Raw genomic sequence first — 6,193 nt, forward strand, 5'->3', positions numbered from 1 at the left:
TAAAACACCTGGGTCATAAAATAAATCTCAACAAATTTTTAAAAACTAATATTATACTATGTGTGCTTTATGACTTCAGGAAATTAAACTAATCATAAGATATTACCTGTAAAATTCACACATACTTGGAAAGTAAATAAGAGAACTCTTTAAAAACTCTGAATTAGGGGCTGGGGAGATAGCTCAGTTGGTAGAGTGCTTGCCTTGCAAGCACAAGGCCCTGGATTCGATCCCCAGCACCGAAAAAAAAAAAAACAAAAAAAAACTCTGAATTAAAAACTAAATGACAGGGCTGGGGAGATAGCTCAGTCGGTAGAGTGCTTGCCTTGCGAGCACAAGGCCCTGGGTTCGATCCCCAGCACCGCAAAAAAAAAAAAAAAAAAAAAAAAAAACTAAATGACAGACCTTTAAAAATATTTGGAATTGAATGAAAATGGAAACATAACAAAATTTATAGGACACAACTAAAGCAGTACTTACAGAGAATTGATAACATCACAGAAAAGAAGAAAGGTCATGAACCAATAATCTAAGCTTTTACCTCAAGAAACTAGGGGAAAAAAAGAAAAAATTAAACTCAAACATAAGGAAGAAAAATAAATATAATAACTCAATAAAATAGAAAAAAGCAATATAGAAAAAATCATTGAAAGCAAAATTGATTCTTTGGGGAAGAATAATCTAGAAAATATATAGACTTCTAGCCAAAGGACTTAAGGGGGAAAAAAAAAAACAAGAAAATACAAATTGTAGGTATCAGGAATGAAAGAAGATACATCACTACAGATCTTATATTCATTTAAAGGAAAACGAGGGACTTTTGTGAACAACTGTATAACTACAAAAGGAGACAAGAATTAGCTAACTCTTGGAGCATTTGGAGCAATACCTGGAGCTGGACTTCCTGACTCCTATCACTGGCCGGACCCCTCCTCGCCCTCCTCCTAGCACTCCTGTTCATCCCTTAACATGCTGACCCAATTCATCTCTTCCCACTTAGCAGCTATAAAATTCCAAATGGTCCTCCAGAGTTATCAGTGGCTTATCTTGGATGCCCCTTTTATGGGAGCATCAGAAGCAGGGAAATGTAATGGGTAGCTAACCCAAGGCTAGATGGCAAAATAAACTCAGAATACTGTCGGGAGAATCAGTGCCTGAGAAAGGAAGAGTTCTCCTTTCCTTTCTAGTCAGCTCTTCTTCAAGCAACCTGATTAACACCATTCACTCCTACCTTTTGGATTGTAAATGACTTCTCCTAGGATCTAACTACTTTCCTTTAAAGTGTAAATGCCCCTGGGGAAGCTTGGGGCCCAAGGCTAGAGATTTAGCAAAGCCTTGTAAGAGTCAGTTCTTCCCCTCTGCTTCTGTAAACATGCTTCCTGCTTGAAACCCCATGCACAACCAAGTATCATTTAGACTAGAAAATTGATGATACTAGATAGATTTTTATAGATATTTATAGATTTCACTATAAATATTGTGAAAAACTGGTGATGGGCACTCAGAATTTGAAGTCTGATCACTGGGCCCACCAGCGTAAAATAAAGTTTGAGTTCTCCCACTCTTCGAGTGCCATTTGCCACTTCTTACCTGATTCCTGCAACAAATAGACCTATCACAAGTATTAAACTAAAGCTCTTGAGACTTAAAGATCTCTGAAATAAAAGGGTATATTCAGCTATTACAGATGCTAGCCAAAAACTGAACCAGGTGCTCAGACAAGTTCTCTCAACCAGCATCAGGGGTGTTTAGCAACATGAACATGATCCAGAATGAACATGCCTTCTGGATCAATACTAAAAGTTTTTGTTTTGTTTTGTTTTTGGTAGCTGGGAGTGAACCAAGGGGTGCTGAACTACTGAACCACATCCTCAGCCCTTTTTATTTTATATTTCGAGACCAAGTCTCACTAAAATGCTTAGGGGCTGCTGAGGCTATCTTTGAACGTGGTGATCCTCCTGCCTCACCTCCCAAGTCATAAGATTGCAGTCATGTACCACCACGCCTGCCTGGCTAAAAAGTATTGTTTAGTAACAAAAATTCAGGAAAGGAAGGCATAAATTGCAGAATTACACAAAGGAGGCAAATCTTTGGGATACTAGTCCATAACGAGAAATAATTGTTGCTTCTGGACTGGTTGGAGTTTCCAGAAGTTTATACACAAAGGGGACACAGTACCCCTGGTGGTCAGATATCATGGAATTTAAGTTAAGATTTCAACATACATTCAGAAATGTGAAACAATCTTTTTGTTGCTTTTGTCCACAGTTATTAACTGATTAACTCCCCTTATCTCCTCTTTCTACCTCCATCCTTTGTCTTTTGTAATTTAAAACATCTTAGAACTGTTCTTTTATCAGAATAATATTCAATAAAAATATCAAACTCCTCCAAAAAGTAAAATATAAGGAAACACTTCCTAATTTTATGAGACCAGTATCACCTGAATACCAAAGGCAAAAGGATACATAATGAGAAAAAAAAAACCTTTAGACCAGTATCTCTTATCAATATATGCAAAAATCGTCAATTGAAAACTAGCACACTGCCCAAGCATGCATGTACTCCCAGTGGCTCCAGAGGCTAAGGCAGAAGGATCTGGAGTTCAAAGCCAGCCTCAGCAATTTAACGAGGCCCTAAGCAACTCAGCAACATCCTATCTCAAAATAAAAAAGGGGATGTGGGGATGTGGCTCAATGGTTAAGCACCCTTGGGTTCAATCCCTGGTGCCAAAAACAAATAAACAAACAAGCAAAAAAAAAAAACAACACTAGAAAACTGAATCCAGCAGCATATTAAAATAAGTATATACCATGACCAAATGGGATTTATCTCCAAAAGGCAAAATTGGCTCAACATATGAAAGTAAATCAATGTTACACACTAAATTAATAATACAAAGAAGAAATATGTAATCATCTCAATAAATGGAGAAAGGGCACCTAACAAAATTCAACACTGTTTCATGATAAAGTCACATGGCAAACATGAAATACAAGGGAATAAAGAGCATCGATGAAAAACCTACAGCCAACATCATAATGGTAAAAGACAAATCTTTCTACCCAAGAGCAGAAACAAAGGTGTCCCACTTTTTCCACATCTACTCAACATGGTACTAGAAGTTCTAGCCAGGATAGTGAGACAAGAAAAGAAAAGAACAAAAGAAGCCAAAACAACTGGAAAGGCAGAAGTAAAATTATCTTTATTTGAAGATGACTATATAGAAAACTAAAGAATCCTTTCAACCACCCCCCAAAATTATTAGAGCTAATAAATTTACCAATGTTGTAGGATATAAGATCTACATATAAAAATTATTTGTCTTTCTATACACTGGCAGTGGACAATCGAAAAGTGAAATTAAGAAAATAATTCTATTTTTAATATTAAAATAATAAAATATTTAGGAATAAATTTAACCAAGAAAATGCCATACTTTTACACTGAAAACTACAAACTGTTGAGATAAAGAAAATTAAATTAAATAGAAACTCATCAGGTTTGTGGATTGGAATATTGTTAAGATCCAATACTCTGCAAATTCATCTACAAAATTCCAATTAAATTTTCAGCTGCTTTTTTATTTCAGAAATGTACAAGTCAATTCTAAAATTCATATGGAAATACAAAGGACTCTGGATAGCAAAAAAAAAAAAAAAACTTGAAAAAGATTGGAGGGTTTACACGTCCTGATTTTTACATGTACCACAAAGCTACAGTAATCAGGAAAGTGTGGTACTGACATAAAGATAAATGCATAGATATGGCATATGGTTGAGATCAGAAATACACCCATACATTAATAGTAAGTGATTTCCAACAAGGATACCAAAACTGTCTGATGCAAGAGAGGTGGGAGAGAAATAGTCTTTTAAGCAAATGATGCTGAGAAAACTGAATACCCATATGCCAAAGGATGAACTTGGACTTCTATGTAGCGCCACATGCTAAAATTAACTCAAAATAGATCAAAGACTTGAAGGAAAGAGCTGAAAGTATAATGTTTTTGGAAGGAAACTTATCTTCATTACCTTGTATTAGAAAATGGGTTTACAATGACATCAAAAGCACAAGCAATGTATATCTAAAAAAACAAATAAAAAATAAATAAACAACAAAAAAGCACAAGCAACCAAAGTAAAAGTAGATAAACTGGAGTTCATCAAAACTAAAGTTTTTGTATGTCAAAAGATACTATCAAAGTGAAAAGTATACCCATGGAAATGGAAAGAATCTATGCAAATCATGTATCTGATAAAGATCTGGTTGTCCAGCATATTTAAAGAACTCTCCTAACTCAATGATAAAGGGACAGCCCAATTTTAAATGGGCAACGGATCTGAATATACTTTTTTTCAAAGAATTATACAAACGAGACCAATAAGCACATTATACTGTAATTGTACTAAAAATCATACTGAGACCAATTATACAAATGAGACCAATAAGCACATGAAAAGATACATGATTAATTATCAAAGGAAATGTACATCAAAACCACAATAAAGTCAAGTACAGTGGTATGAACCTGTAGTCCCAGCTACTTGGGAGACTGAAGAAGGAGGATCATTTGAGCTCAGGAATTTGTGGACAAGCTGGCCAGCATAGCAGGAGCTCATCTTAAGAAAGCGCACGCACACACACACGCACACAGAAATGCAACTTCACATTCACCATGATGGTGTTATTTACTGACTGGTGCCCCCTGAATGCATATGGTTAAGTTCTTACCCTCCATGTAATTCAGAATGTGACTCTGTTTGGAGATGGGGCCTTTAAAGGGGCAACTAAGATAAAATGAGGTAATATGGATGAGGCTTAATTGAATACAAGTGGTATTCTTATCAGAAGAGATTAGGATACAGGCACACACAGAGAAAAGATCATATGAAGATACAGATAAGAAGAGATAGGCATCTACAAGTGAAAGACAGAGGCCCTCAGTAGTAATCAATCCTACTTATTATTATTTTTTAAAAGCAATATCAATTGTGAACAAAATGTGGAGAAGTTGTAACTTCATACCTAGCTTGTGGGAATTTGGTGCAGCTCCTGTGGAAAATAATTTGGCAATTCTTCAAACACTTAGAGTTATTATACTACCCAGTAATTCTACACCTAAACATACGCCCAAAGAATTGAAAACATCTCCACACAGAAATGTGTACATGAATGTTCACAGCAACATCATGCATAATACAAAAATTATACTAATGTCTTTCTGAATCTCTCTTTCACACTCGCCATCTTCCCTTCAAGGAGAAAGGAGTACTTCTTCCTCCCGGAAGGCACCACATTCTGCAGTAGCACTTGTTATGGGGCAGTGGTATGTTGATAGGCCCTAAATTCAATCCCCAGTACTGAAAAAAAAGGTGATGTATCTCATCCCACGAAACTGTGAGCCCTTTAAAGGCAGAAGCCAGTGTTCCTTTACCTTTGTGTCACCATTATTTGTTGCAGTGACTACTAAAAATTTTTTTCCTGCCAAGTCAATTAAATATATTACATTATCATTATTTGTTTTTCTTGATAATCAAAGTCATCAACATAGAACTACTAATCTGAGTTTCTGACCAGAATCAAATAGCAAATGTAATCCTATAAAGTTCATGTAATATAAATAAGAAACAAAAACACTTAAGGTTCTAATTAACCTTTGCTTCCTTGTGGACTTCAATTCCTAATATATTTTTCAAACTATTATAATAACTCAGTTTTCCTTAATTTTTTTTTTTATCTCCAGTATCCCAGACATCCCAGGTTTAGATATCAAGGAACAAAAATTCATTAAAAGGAAGGAAAAAAAAAATGCACATCTATTATAGAATCTTGAATGTCCCCCAGTGTCCTGTGTGTTGAAGACTTAGTCCCCAGCCTATGGCATTTTGGGGAGTGGTAAAGCCTTTAGGAAGCGGAAGCTAGTGGGAGGCTTTAGATCTTTCGGGGGTGTGCCCTTGAAGGTGATTGTGAGACATCAGTATCTTCCTCTGCTTCCCCACTGCCATTAGGTGAGCAGCTTGTTCCCCTATGTGCTCCCCATCATGATGTGCTGCCTCACCACAGGCCCAAAAGCAAAGGGTTCAACCAACTATGGACTGAAACCTCCAAAACCTTGAATCAAAATAAACCTTTTGTCTTTATAAACTGATTATCTTGGGCATTTTGTTACAGTTAATGGATAGCTGAGTAA

Source organism: Sciurus vulgaris, assembly GCF_902686455.1.
Source record: "Sciurus vulgaris genome assembly, chromosome: 12".
In the NCBI taxonomy this organism is placed as follows: domain Eukaryota; kingdom Metazoa; phylum Chordata; class Mammalia; order Rodentia; family Sciuridae; genus Sciurus; species Sciurus vulgaris.